General features: G+C 47.9%; 1 protein-coding gene across 1 annotated transcript in view; it reads left to right on the top strand.

Annotated features, from left to right (window-relative positions):
* Positions 1 to 10,538, top strand: part of LOC148144593 (uncharacterized) — a 233,819-nt gene extending 223,281 nt beyond the window's left edge. Inside the window, exon 3 of the transcript XR_015751526.1 lies at positions 10,468 to 10,538. The gene's annotated coding sequence lies outside the window, so the exon portion shown is untranslated. The remainder of the gene's footprint in view (positions 1 to 10,467) is intronic.
* Positions 10,539 to 16,768: the final 6,230 nt, after the last annotated feature.

Here is a 16,768-nt window from a genome sequence, read left to right as displayed (position 1 = left end):
CACAGGCAAACACACACATTAATGCAGCAGATAGGCAAAAAGATGTAAACAGAGACACTCAGCATTCAAACACACTTACAAACAGACATGTATGTACACACCAGGCAGAGATAGGCATATGTGCACATCCACAAAAATACAAACACTCATGTACACAACAAGGAGAGCACCTCGTCACAAACACACCAAGCGCACTCTCTTACACACACGCACATAAGGAAATACTTGCAACTCTCAATTGTACAAACAGCTCACACATGCTTGCATGCGCGCGCACACACACACACACACACACAAAGCTGACACAAAAACAGGTAACACAAGCCACAAAAGAAATGGAAATGTTCAGTGGGTCAGGCAGCATCTGTGGTGAAAGAGCAGTGGAGGCTGTGTCACTGAGTAATTTCCAATTGGCCATGGTGGAGTGGATTGAACGGCCTACCCTTAGGTACGTTTGAGAAACAGAAATTCACACACACACACATGGAAATACACACAAACACAGCTTACCCGTTTACACGAATGCAGATAAAAAGTGCACACTTGCTCCAGCAACAGTCACTGCTCAGTGATCGTGGAGTCTCTTACACCTAGATTTTGCAATCAACCAGACATCCCCCAAGAGCCCGAGGTGGTTGTGTCTGCTGTCAGCTGCCCACCCATCCATCCAACTAGGACCCCATCTCACTCAGCAGGGTCTCTAGGAACAGAGCCTGGCCCAAACTGCTGGAAGGACATCTCAACTGACAACATCAAAATGCTTTTGCTCGAGCAGATGGAAGAGTTGACCATTCAGCCCCTCGAGACTACTCTGCTAATCCATAAGATCATGGTTGATGGGAAAGTGTGTGGTGACCCAGCCTTTCCCTCGCCACAGGTGCTGCCTGGCCCACTGAACTGTTCCATCATTTTTCTTTTTCATTGCTTGTTCGTTTTGGATGGCCAATCCCTCTTCCTGCCCAGTACAACATTGAGCTGGGATCTGGAAGCAGAGGGACTCGGAGCAGGGAGTTGATAAGGTGCTGCAATCTGGTTAGTGTTCCCCAAAGTTTATTGCACAAGTTAAGTTCATACAGGGTTTGGGGTAATTTATTAGCTTGGATAGAGGACTGACAAGCCAACAGAGGGCCATGATGGTTGGCAAGCTGTAACTGGTAGGGGCACCATGAGGTTTGGTCCCCAAGGCCCCAGCTGTTTATAAATCTATATTAATGTCTTGGGTACCAAGGTGGAAAGTGTGATAGCCAAATTTCCAGGTAACACTAAAATAGGTGGGAAAGTAAGTTGCAGTGAAGCAATACGAAATTTGTCAAGGAGGAGAGCAAGCAAAAATTTGGCAGATGAAGTTTCTCGTGAATAAATGCGAGGTTATCAGTTTGATGGGAAGACTAAAAAGGCAACATGTTATTTCAAAGGAGAAAAAGTTCAGAGGGATCTGTGTGTCCTTGTGCATGAATTGCCAAAAACTGAAGTACGGCAGGTAAGAAGCAAGTGAAGGGAAAGTTTGGCATTTATTGCGAAAGCAAGAGTGTAAAGGTGGGGGAATGTTGCTGAAAATGTATAAGGCAGACTGAACCTGGAGTATTGCAGTCTGGATCAGAGTGGTGCTGGAAAAGTACAGCAGGTCAGGCAGCATCCGAGGAGCAGGAAAATCGACATTTCGGGCAAAAGCCCTTCATCATGCAATTTTGATCCCCTTACTTGAGGGAGGGATATAGTTGCACTGCGGTCAATTCAGAGAAGGTTCACTTGATGGATTCCAGAAATGGGTTCATTTTATGAAAAGAGATTGGGCTGTATACCTGGGGTTTAAAAGTAGGAGAGGACGTTTAATAGAGGTGTATAAGTGGATGTAGAGAGGATCTTTCCTTATGTGGAACAATGTATTTCGAGACATTCGGGGCTGAATGACTTACGGCTCTGAGCCCTTATGTTGAGATGTCAAAGCCATGTAGTGTCTCACTGTGCCGCTTTGAGGGTGTGGTTCTCCCTGCTTTCTCTCTCTGGTAGGTTTAAGCCATTACTCAGACTTTCATGACTGACTCAGAATCTTGTAGTTCGAGTCTCCACTCCGGAAAACAGAGAGAGAGAGGAACTGCATAGACTGCAGTGGTTTAAGAAGATAGCTCACTACCATCTTGTCAAGGGGCAAATAGGGTTGGGCAATAAACACTGCGCCCAGCCAGCAATGCCTATGTCTAACAGGGGAAATGCACCAAGGGGATGAGGGTGTGCTGAACTATCAAAGGATTCGACTTAAAAAGTGAGGGCGGTATAGAAGGAGTTTTATTGCCGAGTTTAAAAACAGGAAGCTGTATTTTCAGTTTAAAAGAGATGAAGGAGCTTTGCTCTGTATCTAACCCCATGCTGCTCCTGTCCTGCGAGTGTTTGATGTAGGGACAGTGTAGAGGGAGCTTTATTCTGTATATAACCTCATGCTGCTCCTGTCCTGCGAGTGTTTGATTGGGGACAGTGCAGAGAGAGCTTTACTCTGTATCTAACCCTGTATTGTCCCTGTCCCTAGGATTGTTTGATTGGGGGGGGGGAAGACAGTGTCCAGGGAGGTTTACACTGTATCTAACCCAATTTTGTACTTGTCCTGGGAGTGTTTGATGGGGGGGACAGTGTAGAGAGAGCTTTCCTCTGTATCTAACCCCGTGCTGTCCCTGTCCCTGGGAGTGTTTGATGGAAGACAGTATAGAGGCAGCTTTACTCTGTATCTAACCCCATGCTGTCCCTGTCCCTAGGAGTGTTTCATGGGAGGACAGAGTAGAGGAAGCTTTACTCTGTATTTAACCCTGTGCTGTCCCTGTCCTGGGAGTGTTTGATGGGGGGGGACAGTGTAGAGGGAGCTTTACTCTGTATCTAACCCTGTCTGTCCCTGACCTGGGAGTGTTTGATGGGGGGACAGTGTAGGGGGAGCTTTACTCTGTATCTAACCCCGTGCTGTCCCTGTCCCTGTCCCTGCACTCTGTATCTGACAGCATGCATTACGTGACCAAACAGTGTTTTTTGTTTACTCTGTCACTCTCAAACTGCTGTCACGCAAGCAGAGGAGCTATAAATAAACCAGTTTCACCTGTTTCAAAGGTCACATAGGGATGATGTGGTTTTCGCTGGGATCATTTGCACTGAAAATTTGTCTGGATTAGAGTGGTGCTGGAAAAGCACAGCAGGTCAGGCAGCATCCAAGGAGCAGGAAAATTGACATTTCGGGCAAAAGCCCTTCATCAGGAATAGAGGCAGAGAGCCTGCAGGTTGGAGAGATCCATCAAAGTTTCACCTACACATCCACCAATATCATTTATTGTATCCGTTGCTCCCGATGCGGTCTCCTCTACATTGGGGAGACTGGGCGCCTCCTAGCAGAGCGCTTTAGGGAACATCTCCGGGACACCTGCACCAATCAACCACACCGCCCCGTGGCCCAACATTTCAACTCCCCCTCCCACTCTGTCGAGGACATGTAGGTCCTGGGCCTCCTCCACCGCCGCTCCCTCACCACCCGACACCTAGAGGAAGAATGCTTCATCTCCCGCCTCGGAACACTTCAACCCTAGGGCATCAACGCGGACTTCACCAGTTTCCTCATTTCCCCTCCCCCCACCTTACCCCAGTTCCAACCTCCCAGCTCAGCACTGTCCCCATTGACCTGTCCACCTATCCACTCCACCCTCCTCTCTGACCTATCAGCTTCATCTCCACCCCCATTCACCTATTGGACTCTTTCTCCCCACTCCCAACCCCCTCTCATTCATCTTTCCACCCCGGAGGTTCCCTGTCTCTATTCCTGATGAAGGGCTTTTGCCCGAAACGTTGATCTTCCTGCTCCTTGGATGCTGCCTGACCTACTGTGCTTTTCCAGCACCACTCTAATCCAGACTCTGGTTTCCAGCATCTGCAGTCCTCGTTTTTACCTATCTGAAAATTTGTCGTTATCCCATACATTTGGGGTGAGCGTTTTGAGACAGATCGAACACTGGGCTTGGTTTTTCCAGCTCCAATCCCCCAACAACAGTCTGCAATGCATATTAGCTCCCATCGCTGTGAGCTGGCGATGAAGACACGGTGCTTATTGTGAAGTGGGCCCAAGTAGCACAAAAACAATTTGACCTTATCAAGTGTTGTAACTGAATTAAAATGGCTCAAAATGATTTGGAAATGTTAAACGACACTGGGGTATTCAGAGTGATCAAATCATTCGCCGGCAACAGACCCTTCAGTCCAATGTATCTAAGCCAACCATAATCCCAAACTAAACTATTCACACTTACCTGCATTTGGCCTATATCACTCTAAATCTTTTGTATTCGTTTGCCAACCCAAATGTCTTTTAAATGTTGTAGCTGTACTTAGATCTACCACTTGCTCTGCCAGTTTGTTCCACATATGAACCATTTTCTGTGTGAACAAGTTGCCCCTCAAGTCCCTATTAAATCTCTCTCCTCTCACCCCAAACATATGCCCTCTAGTTCTGGACTCCCCTACCCAAGGGAAAAGACCTTGTCTATTTACCCTATCCATGCCCTTCTGATTTTATAAGCCTCTGTAAGGTCACCCCTCAGCCTCCGGCGCTCCTTGGAAAAAAAGCCCCAGCCTCCCCACGTAACTCAATTCCTCCAGTCCTGGCAACGTAACTTTCAAAGAAGTGTGTACCTGAACCTCTCAGTCTCTCTGTTTGACAACACGTCCAAATCCCCTACCATTAAGTGAATAACCGCTGCCCTCATTCGTTTTACTAAAATGCAATACTTGGCATTTAAATCCAGTGACCTTTGAGTCAGCCCTGGAGGCTGATAGCTGTTGAGAACTGGTAGAGGAAGTAGGAAAGGCTGAGGGACGGGGGCCTGCAGATAGAGATGTGGCCGCACAGCCATTAGAAATGGTGGCGCCAGAATTAGCAGAGGTGGAAGGACAGCACGGAGGTAGGGAGAGGAGTCAGGCGAGGGATTTTGTTGCAGATGACACATGTTTTAAAATTTCACATGTTTGGATAGGAGCAGGTGGAGGTGAGCAAGCACACTGGGTGGGACTGGCTGTTGGCATGATGACGCTAAACTGCACTGAGGGGTTTGGCAGCACTGCAATCTATGGGGGTTAGGCTGTGGGAGACCTGCTAGGAGTGAGTTCCAATTGGCGGAGCTGCAGGTAATCAGTCAGGATGTCAGCAACTGATGAACTGAGTCTCGGGCAAAGTCAGATGGTGTTACAGAGGGGAAATAAGGGATATTGGTGCTTTGTGGGTTCCTTAATGACCGTGTGAGGGAGCTGGATTATCATCAGGACAGATGCGGTCAGTAACACGGTGCTGGGGGAGAGAGGTTACTGAGTGACAGTGTGAGAGAGATGGATTAACATTATCTTCCCTACCCCAGGGAAAAGACCTTGTCTGTTTACCCTCTACATTGGGGAGACTGGACGCTTCCTAGCAGAGCGCTTTAGGGAACATCTCCGGGACACCTGCACCAATCAACCCCATGGCCCTGTGGTGATACAGTCAATAACACAGGGTGCTGGAGGGGGAGAGGGGTTACTGAGTGACAGTGTGAGGGAGCTGGATTAACATCAGGACAGATACAGTCAGTAACACAGGGTGCTGGGAGGGGAGAGGGGTTACTGAGTGACAGTGTGATGGAGCTGGATTAACATCAGGACAGATACAGTCAGTAACACAGGGTGCTGGGAGGGAGAGGGGTTACTGAGTGACAGTGTGATGGAGCTGGATTAACATCAGGACAGATACAGTCAGTAACACAGGGTGCTGGGGATTGAGGGGGTCGGGGTGAGGGGATAGGTTTTCGGAAGGTTACTGAATGAAAGCGTGAAGAGCTCAGTTTGAAATAATCATCTTGTGTTCTGATTTTCCATGAGAAGTGAAAACAACATCTGGCACAGCAGCTCCCTGGAGATGTCCAATTCTGAGGTCATGTAATTTTTTTTGATACGTGTCTGACAATTCAGGACTGCTATAAATATGCCACACTGTAACAGTCTCTGATTAACCCTTCACCTTTACTGCAATAGTCTCTGATATGCCCCACAGCCCTCACTGTAACACATCCTTATATACCCCACACCCCTCACTTAACACACCCAGATATACTCCACACTCCTCACTGTAACATTCTCAGATACACTCCACACCCCTCACTGTAACACACCCAGATATACTCCACACCCGTCACTGTAACACTCTGATATACCCCACACCCGTCACTGTAACACTCTCTGATATACCCCACACCCCTCACTGTAACACTCTCTGATATACCCCACACCCCTCACTGTAACACACCCTGATATACCACACACCCCTCACTGTAACACTCTCTGATATACCCCACACCCCTCTCTGGAACACTCTCTGATATATCCCACACCCCTCACTGTAACACTCACTGATATACCCCACACCCCTCACTGTAACACTCTGATATATCCCACACCCTTCACTGTAGCACTATCTGATGTAATCCACACCTCTGATTGTAACACACCCTTATATACCCCACACCCCTCACTGTAACACTGATATACTCCACACTCCTCACTATAACACTCTCTGACATACCTCTCACTGTAACACACTCTGATATACCCCACACCCCTCACTGTAAAACTCTGATATACCCCACAACCCACGCTGTAACACTCTCTGATATAATCCGCACCCCTGACTGTAACTCTCTCTGATATACCCCACACCCCTCAGCGTAACACTCTCTGATATACCCCACACCCCTCACTGTAACACTCTCTGATATACCCCACACTCCTCACTGTAACACTCTCTGATATACCCCACACCCCTCACTGTAACAATCTCTGATATACCCCACACCCCTCACTGTAACACTCTCTGATATACCCCACACTCCTCACTGTAACACTCTGATATACCCCACACCCCTGACTGTAACTCTCTCTGATATACCCCACACCCCTCAGCGTAACACTCTCTGATATACCCCACACCCCTCACTGTAACACTCTCTGATATACCCCACACCCCTCACTGTAACACTCTCTGATATACCCAACACCCCTCACTGTAACACTCTCTGATATACCCAACACCCCTCACTGTAACACTCTCTGATATACCCCACACCCCTCACTACAACACTCTCTGATATACCCCACACTCCTCACTGTAACACTCTCTGATCTACCCCACACCCCTCACTGTAACACACTCTGATCTACCCCACACCCCTCACTGTAACACTCTCTGATATACCCCACACCCCTCACTGTAACACTCTCTGATATACCCCACACCCCTCACTGTAACACTCTCTGATATAATCCGCACCCCTGATTGTAACTCTCTCTGATATACCCCACACCCCTCAGCGTAACACTCTCTGATATACCCCACACCCCTCACTGTAACACTCTCTGATATACCCCACACCCCTCAGTGTAACACTCTCTGATATATCCCACACCCCTCATTATAACACACTCTGATATAACACACATCCTTTAGAGTAACATTCTCTGATAAACCCCACACCCCTCACTAACATTCTTTGATATACCCCACACCCCTCACTGTTACATTCTCTGATATAATCCATACCCCAGACTGTGACACACCCTTATATGACCCACACCCCTCACTGTAACACTCTGTGGTATATCCCACACCCCTCACTGTAATACTCTTTGATATACCCCACACCCCTCACTGTAACACTCCCTGGTATACCCCACACCCCTCACTGTAACACTCTCTGGTATACCCCACACCCCTCACTGTAACACTCTTTGATATACCCCACACCCCTTTTTGTAACATTCTCTGATAAACCCCACCCCTCTCTCATTAACACTCTGATATACCCCACACCCCTCACAGTAACACTCTCTGATACACCCCACACCCGTCACTGTAACACTTTCTGACATATCCCACACCCCAGACTGTAACACACCCTTATATGCCCCACATGCCTCACTGTAACACACCCTTATACTCCCCACACCCCTCACTGTAACACTCTTTGATATACCCCACACCCCTTATTGTAACATTCTCTGATAAACCCCACACCTCTCTCAGTAACACTTTCTGATATACTCCACACCCCTCACTATTACACTCTCTGATATACCCCACACCCCTCACTGTAACACTCTCTGATATACCCCACACCACTCACTGTAACACTCTTTGATATACCCCACACCCCTTATTGTAACATTCTCTGATAAACCCCACACCTCTCTCAGTAACACTTTCTGATATACCCCACACCCCTCACTATTACACTCTCTGATATACCCCTCACTGTAACACACTCTGATATAGCCCACATCCCTCACAGTAACACTCTCTGATATACCCCACACCCCTCACTGTAACACACTCCGACATAATCCATACCACTCACTGTAACGCTGTCTCATATATCCCACACGCCTCACTGTTACACTCTCTCATCTACTCCAAGCCCCTCACTGTAACACTCTAATATGCACTCCACCCCGCACTGTGACAATCTCTGATATTCCCCACATCCCTCACTGTAACACTCTGATTTAATCTGCACCCCTGACTGTAACACACTCTGATATATCCCACATTGCTCACTCTAACACTCTCTGATATACCCCTCACTATAACACTCACTGATATATCCCAAACCCCTCACTGTAACCCTATGATATACCCCACACCCCTCACTGTAACACACTCTGATATACCCCACACCCCTCACTGTAACACTCTCTGATCTACCCCACACCCCTCACTGTAACACTCTCTGATATACCCCACACTCCTCACTGTAACACTCTCTGATATACCCCACACTCCTCACTGTAACACTCTCTGATATACCCCACACTCCTCACTGTAACACTCTCTGATATACCCCACACTCCTCACTGTAACACTCTCTGATATACCCCACACCCCTCACTGTAACACTCTCTGATATACCCAACACCCCTCACTGTAACACTCTCTGATATACCCAACACCCCTCACTGTAACACTCTCTGATATACGCCACACCCCTCACTACAACACTCTCTGATATACCCCACACTCCTCACTGTAACACTCTCTGATCTACCCCACACCCCTCACTGTAACACACTCTGATCTACCCCACACCCCTCACTGTAACACTCTCTGATCTACCCCACACCCCTCACTGTAACACTCTCTGATATACCCCACACCCCTCACTGTAACACTCTCTGATATACCCCACACCCCTCACTGTAACACTCTCTGATATAATCCACATCCCTCACTGTTACACTTTCTAATATATCTGACACCCCTCACTTTGACACTCTGACATACTCCACACCCCTCACCATACCTTTATTGGATATTACCCACACCACTCACTGTTACACTCTCTGATCCGCTCCATACCCCTCACTGTATGACTCTCTGATATACCCCACACTCCTCATTGTGACACTCCCTGATATACACACCCCTCACTGTAACACTCTCTGATACTCCACACCTCTCACTATAATACTCTGAGATATCCCACACCCCTCACTGTAACACACTCTGATATACCCCACATCCCTCACTGTAACACTCTGATAAATCCCACATCCCTCACTGTAGCACTCTCCGATAAATCCCACACCCCTCACTGTAACACCCTCTGATATTCCACCCGAACCTGCAGATCTTTGGACTGTGGGAGAAAACCGGAGCACCCAGAGGAAACCCACACAGACACAGGGAGAGAATGTGCAAACTCCACAGTTGCCCGAAGCTGGAATTGAACGCAGGTCCCTGACTCCGTGAGGCAGCGGTGCTAGCCAACGTGCTGCCCGATAGAGCCAATTTGATGGGGTTTGCTGGTCTCAGACACAGTGACCATGGCAACCGTCATCGAATGGGGTTAAAAGCCCCTCGTCAGATTCACCAAAGGCCCTGTTTAGTGAAGGAAATCTGTTGTGCTTGCCTGGCTTGGGCCCTCCATGTGACCCCAGTCCCCACAGCAACTCTTAACCACCAATTGAAATGGCTGAGAGAGGCAGGCAGTGAGAGGGACGATTAAGGGCAGTCACCAAATGCCAGCCATACCTACGTTCCCCTGAGAAATAAAGGAAAGTCCCCTACCGTCACGTCAGTAACATCCCCAACTCCAATTTCATGTCATCCTATATAATTTGACAATTATATGTGAAATTAATTAGCAAGGCATTGCATCATAGATTCCCAAAGTGGAGCAAACTGAGGGCAGCGGGAGCATTTCAGTGCTCATCCCTATGGAACATCTCCTCCACCTTCTGCCAGCTTGAAACACTACATGTGTCTCCTCTCAAAACATTCCCAGCATTTGTGCTGGAAAGTGGGGAGTGGATCCAGCCCCATAATTCGGGTGGATTGGCTGTGCTAAATTACCCAAAGTGCTCAGTGATGTGCAGGTTAGGATGGATTGGCCATGCTAAATGACCATAGTGCCCAGGGATGTACAGGTTAGGGTGGACTGGCCATGCTAAATTACCCATAGTGCCCAGGGACGTACAGGTTAGAATGGATTGGCCATGCTAAATTACCCATAGTGCCCAGGGATGTGTAAGGTTAGTGTGGATTGGCCACGCTAACTTACCCATAGTGCCCAGGGATATGCAGGTTAGGGTGGATTGGCCGTGCTAAATTACCCGTAGTGCCCAGAGGTAGATAGAACATAGAACAATACAGCACAGAACAGGCCCTTCGGCCCATGATGTTGTGCTGAACATTTGTCCTAGCTTAAGCACCTATCCATGTATCTATCCAATTGCCACTTAAAGGTCACCAATGATTCTGACTCTGCCGCTCCCACAGGCAGCGCATTCCATGCCCCCACCACTCTCTGGGTAAAGTACCCACCCTTGACACCTCCCCTATACCTTCCACCCTTCACCTTAAATTTATGTCCCCTTGTAACACTCTGTTGTACCCGGGGAAAAAGTCTCTGACTGTCTATCTATTTCCCTGATCATCTTATAAACCTCTATCAAGTCACCCCTCATCCTTCGACGTTCCAATGAGAAAAAGCCTAGCACTCTCAACCTATCCACGTACGACCTATTCTCCATTCCAGGCAACACCCTGGTAAATCTCCTCTGCACCCTCTCTAAAGCTTCCACATCTTTCCTAAAGTGAGGCGACCAGAACTGTACACAGTACTCCAAATGTGGCCTTACCAAGGTCCTGTACAGCTGCAGTATCACCTCACGACTCTTGAATTCAATCCCTCTACTAATGAACGCTAATACACCATAGGCCTTCTTACAAGCTCTATCCACCTGAGTGGCAACTTTCAAAGAACTATGAACATAGACCCCAAGATCCCTCTGCTCCTCCACCTTACTAAGAACCCTACCGTTAACCCTGTATTCCGCATTCTTATTTGTCCTTCCAAAATGGACAACCTCACACTTGACAGGGTTGAACTCCATCTGCCACTCCTCAGCCCAGCTCTGCATCATATCTAAGTCCCTTTGCAGCTGACAACAGCCCTCCTCACTATCCACAACTCCACCAATCTTCGTATTGTCTGCAAATTTACTGACCTACCCTTCGACTCCCTCTTCCAAGTCATTAATAAAAATTACAAACAGCAGAGGACCCAGAACTGATCCGTGCAGAACTTCACTTGTAACTGGGCTCCAGATTGAATATTTACCATCTACCACCACTCTCTGACTTCGACCGGTTAGCCAGTTCTCTATCCAACTGGTCAAATTTCCCACTATCCCATGCCTCCTGACTTTCCGCATAAGCCTACCATGGGGAAACCTTATCAAATGCCTTACTAAAATCCATGTACACTACATCCACTGCTCTACCCTCATCCACATGCTTGGTCACCTCCTCAAAGAATTCAATAAGACTTGTAAGGCAAGACCTACCCCTCACAAATCCGTGCTGGCTGTCCCTAATCAAGCAGTGTCTTTCCAGATACTCATAAATCCTATCCCTCAGTACCCTTTCCATTACTTTGCCTACCACCGAAGTAAGACTAACTGGCCTGTAATTCCTGGGGTTATCCCTATTCCCTTTTTTGAACAGGGGCACAATATTCGCCACTCTCCAGTCCCCTGGTACCACCCCGTTGACAGTGAAGATGAAAAGATCATTGCCAACGGCTCTGCAATTTCCTCTCTTGCTTCCCACATAATCCTAGGATATATCCCGTCAGGCCCGGGGAACTTGTCTATCCTCAAGTTTTTCAAAATGCTCAACACATCTTCCTTCCTAACAAGTATCTCCTCTAGCTTACCAGTCCGTTTCATACTCTCCTCTTCAACAATACAGTCCCTCTCATTTGTAAATACTTAAGAAAAGTACTCATTCAAGACCTCTCCTATCTCTTCCGACTCAATGCACAGTCTCCCACTACTGTCCTTGATCGGACCTACCCTTGTTCTTGCCATTCTCGTGTTTCTCACATACGTATAAAAGGCCTTGGGGTATCCTTGATCCTACCCGCCAAAGATTTTTCATGCCCTCTCTTAGCTCTCCTAATCCCTTTCTTCAGCTCCCTCCTGGCTATCCTGTATCCCTCCAACGCTCTGTCTGAACCTTGTTTCCTCAACCTTATGTAAGCCTCCTTCTTCCTCTTTACTCGACATTCAACCTCCCTTGTCAACCAAGGTTCCCTCACACGACCATCTCTTTCTGCCTGACAGGTACATACATATCAAGGACACGTCGTATCTGTTCCTTGAAAAAGTTCCACATTTCAACGACATCCTTCCCTGATAGCCTATGCTCCCAACTTATGCTCCTCAGATCCTGTCTTGCAGCATCGTATTTACCCTTCCCCCAATTGTAAAAGCTACCCTGATGCATGTACCTATCTCTCTCTATAGCCAAGGTTAAAATCACAGAATTGTGGTCACCATCACCAAAATGTTCACCCACTAACAAGCCCATCACTTGTCCCGGTTTGTTACCAAATCCAATATGGCCTCCCCTCTGGTCGGACAATCTACATACTGAGTTAGAAAGGCTTCCTGGACACACTGCACAAACACCGCCCCGTCCAATCTACTTGATCTAAAGAGCTTCCAATCAATATTTGGAAAGTTGAAATCGCCCATGACTGTCATGTGGCTTCTACACCTTTCCAAAATCTGTTTCTTCACATCTCTGCTGCTATTGGGGGGCCTATAGTAAACACCCAACAAGGTGACTGCTCCTTTCCTATTTCTGACTTCAGCCCATACTACCTCCAAAGGCAGATCCCCCTCGAACTGCCTTTCTGCAGCCGTTCTACTATTTCTAATTAGCTCCTTTTTTACCACCCTCCCTAATCTTACTGAAACATCTGTAACCAGGAACCTCCAACAACCATTCCTGTCCCTCTTCTATCCACGTTTCAGTGATGGCCACAACATCGTAGTCCCAAGTACCGATCCACGCTTTAGGTTCACCCACCTTATTTCTGATACTCCTTGCATTGAAGTATACACACTTGAACCCATCTCTGTGTCCGCAAGTATTCCAAGTCAGTGCTACCTTCTCCACAGCCTCCCTACATTCTTGGACATCCTGACAGACAGCTAGCCTACTTGCTGGACTACAAGTCCGATCCCATCCCCCTGCCAAATTAGTTTAACCCCCCCCCCCGAAGAGTACTAGCAAACCTACCTGCCAGGATATTGGTGCCCTTCTGGTTCAGGTGCAATCCGTCCTGCTTGTACAGGTCCCACCTTCCCCAGAATGCAGTCCAATTGTCCAAATACCTAAAGCCGTCCCTCCTAACCATCCTTGCAGCCACGTGTTCAACTGCATTCTCTCCCTATTCCTTGCCTCACTGTCACATGGCACCGGCAACAACCCAGAGATGACGACTCTGTCCGTCCTAGCTTTCAGCTTCCAGCCTAACTCCCTAAGCTTCTGAATGACCTCCCCACCCCTCTTCCTACCTATGTCGTTGGTGCCAATGTGCACCACGACTTCTGGCTGCACATCCTCCCCCTTAAGGATTCTGAAGACACAGTCTGAGACGTCTCGGACCCTGGCACCCGGGAGGCAACAAACCAACTGAGAGTCTCACCCATGTCCACAGAACCGCCTGTCTGTCCCTCTAACTATAGATTCTCCTATAACTAGCGCTCTCCTCCTCTTCCCCCTTTCCCTTCTGAGCCTCAGAGCCGGACCTCGTGCCAGAGACCCGGTCACTGCAGCTTACCCCTGCTAGGCCGTTCCCCCCCCCCCCAAAAGTAGCTGGTGGGACAGGTAATTTTGAGGAACTGGGGAGGCTGCGGAAGGACTTGGGACAGGCTAGGAGTATGGGCAAAGAAGTGGCAGACGGAATAAAATTTGGGGAAGTTTGAGGTTCTGCACTTTGAAAATAGTCCGTGACTCTATTCTTCAAAGTGGGAAAGGCTTTGGAAATCTGAAGCACAAAGGGACTTGGGAGCCCTAGTTCAGGATTCTCTTAAGGTTAACAAACAGGTTCAGTTGGCAGTTAGGAAAGCAAATTCAACGTTAGCATTTATTTCTAGAATACAAGATCAAGTGAGGCTGTTAAGGCTCTGGTCAGACCGTATCAAGTATATTGTGAGCAGTTTTGGGCTCCGTATCTGAGGAAGGATGTGCTGGCACTGGTGGAGGTCTGGAGGAGGTTCACAAGAATGATCCTGGGGTTGAAGGGTTTGTCATTTGAGGAGCAGTTGAGTCTGTACTCGATGGAATTTAGGAAGATTGAGGCGGTGGGGGAATCTCAATGAAGCTTCTAGAATACTGAGAGGCCTGGTGAGAGTGGAAATGGAGAAGCTGTTTTCAATAGTAGGAGAGACTAGGACTTGAGGGCACAGCCTCCGAGCAAAGGGAAGTAAGTAAAGGAGAAATTGTGTCAGCCAGAAGGTGGTGACTCTGTAGAACTCATTGCTGCAGAAAGCTGTACAGCCCAAGTCATTGAGTGTATTAAAGACAGAGAGAAATAGGTTCTTAATTGGCAAGTGGATTAAGGTTTACAGGGAGAAGGCAGGAGAGTGGGGTTGAGAAACACAGCAGAAATGGTCAAATGGTGGAGCAGACTTGTTGAGCCAAATGGAGTAATTCTGCTCCTGTATTTTATGATCTTTATATGGTCTTATGGTTTATAACTTTACCTGTAGCTGGAGCCCTGAACTATGTAATGAGTAGTGATCCTTGTTCAGTCCAGAAATCTGGTCCATGATTTCTGTCAACCTGGGTCTGCAACTGAGGTGGACTGGGGAATTATTTTGAAATCTTCGTCTGTTGGGACGAGTGCAGGATTGATGTTGTACATGTAATAAGCTGGTCAGATGGGCTGACCAGTGGCGAAAGGAGTTGAATCCTGATAAGTGTGAGGTGATGCATTCTGGGAGGGCTAACCAGGCAAGGGAGTATATGATGAATGGCTGGACTCTGGGATCTTGGTGTCCATGTCCACAGGACATGGAAGACAGCACGATAGGTGGGAAAGAAGGCATGAGGGATGCTTGCCTTTATTAGTCAAGGCACTGAATACAATAGCAAGGAGGCCATGATGGAGCCGTGTACGTTAGGTAGGCCTCAGCTGGAGCACTATGCGCAGCTCTGGTCACTGCACGACAGGAAGGAGGTGATTGTACAAGAGAAGAGATTCACCAGGATGTAGCCTGGTGAGAAGGCCATTCTAATTCTTTATTCCTTCTTTAGATCAGATAGGATTCAGGTTCCTTTAATTGTTACTCATTTATGCATAAGAGACATACAAATCACAAAGATGGTATACAGCTCAAATCTTTATTCAAGAAGCAAATGCCTTCTACTATTTTTACAGGTAACAGGCTTTTACTGTTTCCACAGATAATAACATCCAACTAAAAGGTTCCACATTTATTCATCCATATCTCTATCCAAATGTGTTCACGGAGTCTACATTCCAGGTCAGGACACACGACCATCTTATCCAATCATTTCACAACAGGTTCACTCTACTGGCTGGAGGTACATCTTCTGGCTGTAGGTATGTACTTACGGTTACGAGAAACCCTCCCCTTTCAATCCCCTCTCTTGGTCCTTGGCACATTCCCAAGTCGAGAGTGTGATGCTGGGAAAGCACAGCAGGTCAGGCAGCGTCCGAGGAGCAGGAGAATCAACGTTTCGGGCATAAGCCCTTCATCAGGAATGAGGCATGTGGGCTGGGGCTGAAAGATAAATGGGAGGGGAGTGGGGTGGGGGGAGCTGTCCATCACTCCCCCTCTGACCTATCACCTTCTCCCTCACTTTCATCTACCTATCGCTTTCTCAGAGACCTTCCCCCCCAAACCCACTCCCCTCCCATTTATCTCTCAGCGCCCCCAGCCCACAAGCCTCACTCCTGATGAAGGGCTCATAGCCGAAACGTCGATTCTCCTGCTTGTCGGATGCTGCCTGACCTGCTATGTCTTTCCCAGCACCACATTCTCGACACTGATCTCCAGCATCTGCAGTCCTCACATTCTCCTACATTCCCAAGTTGGCCTAATGCTTACAAGGGCCCTCCTTTACCGGCTGGGAGCAGGATCACATCGTACTCTCTCACCAGGAGAGCGTCGGTCAGAGAGTCACAGAAACAGACCCTTCGGTTCAACCAGTCCATAATCCCAAACTAAGCTAGTCCCAACTGCCTGCGCTTGACCCATATCCCTCCAAACCTTTCTTATTCATGTACTTATCCAAATGTCTTTTAAACAGTGCAACTATACCCACATCCACCGCTTCCTCAGGAAGTCATTCCACACGAACCATCCTCGGTGTAAAACAAAATTGCGCCTTATGTCTTTTTAA

This window comes from Chiloscyllium plagiosum, unplaced genomic scaffold (genome assembly GCF_037043375.1).
Source record: "Chiloscyllium plagiosum isolate Xiang-an unplaced genomic scaffold, Cpla_swu_hap1 HiC_scaffold_27, whole genome shotgun sequence".
NCBI classification, from domain to species: Eukaryota; Metazoa; Chordata; class Chondrichthyes; order Orectolobiformes; family Hemiscylliidae; genus Chiloscyllium; species Chiloscyllium plagiosum.
Note: the sequence above shows the minus strand (reverse complement) of the source record. Positions and strands in the feature narration are given on the sequence as shown.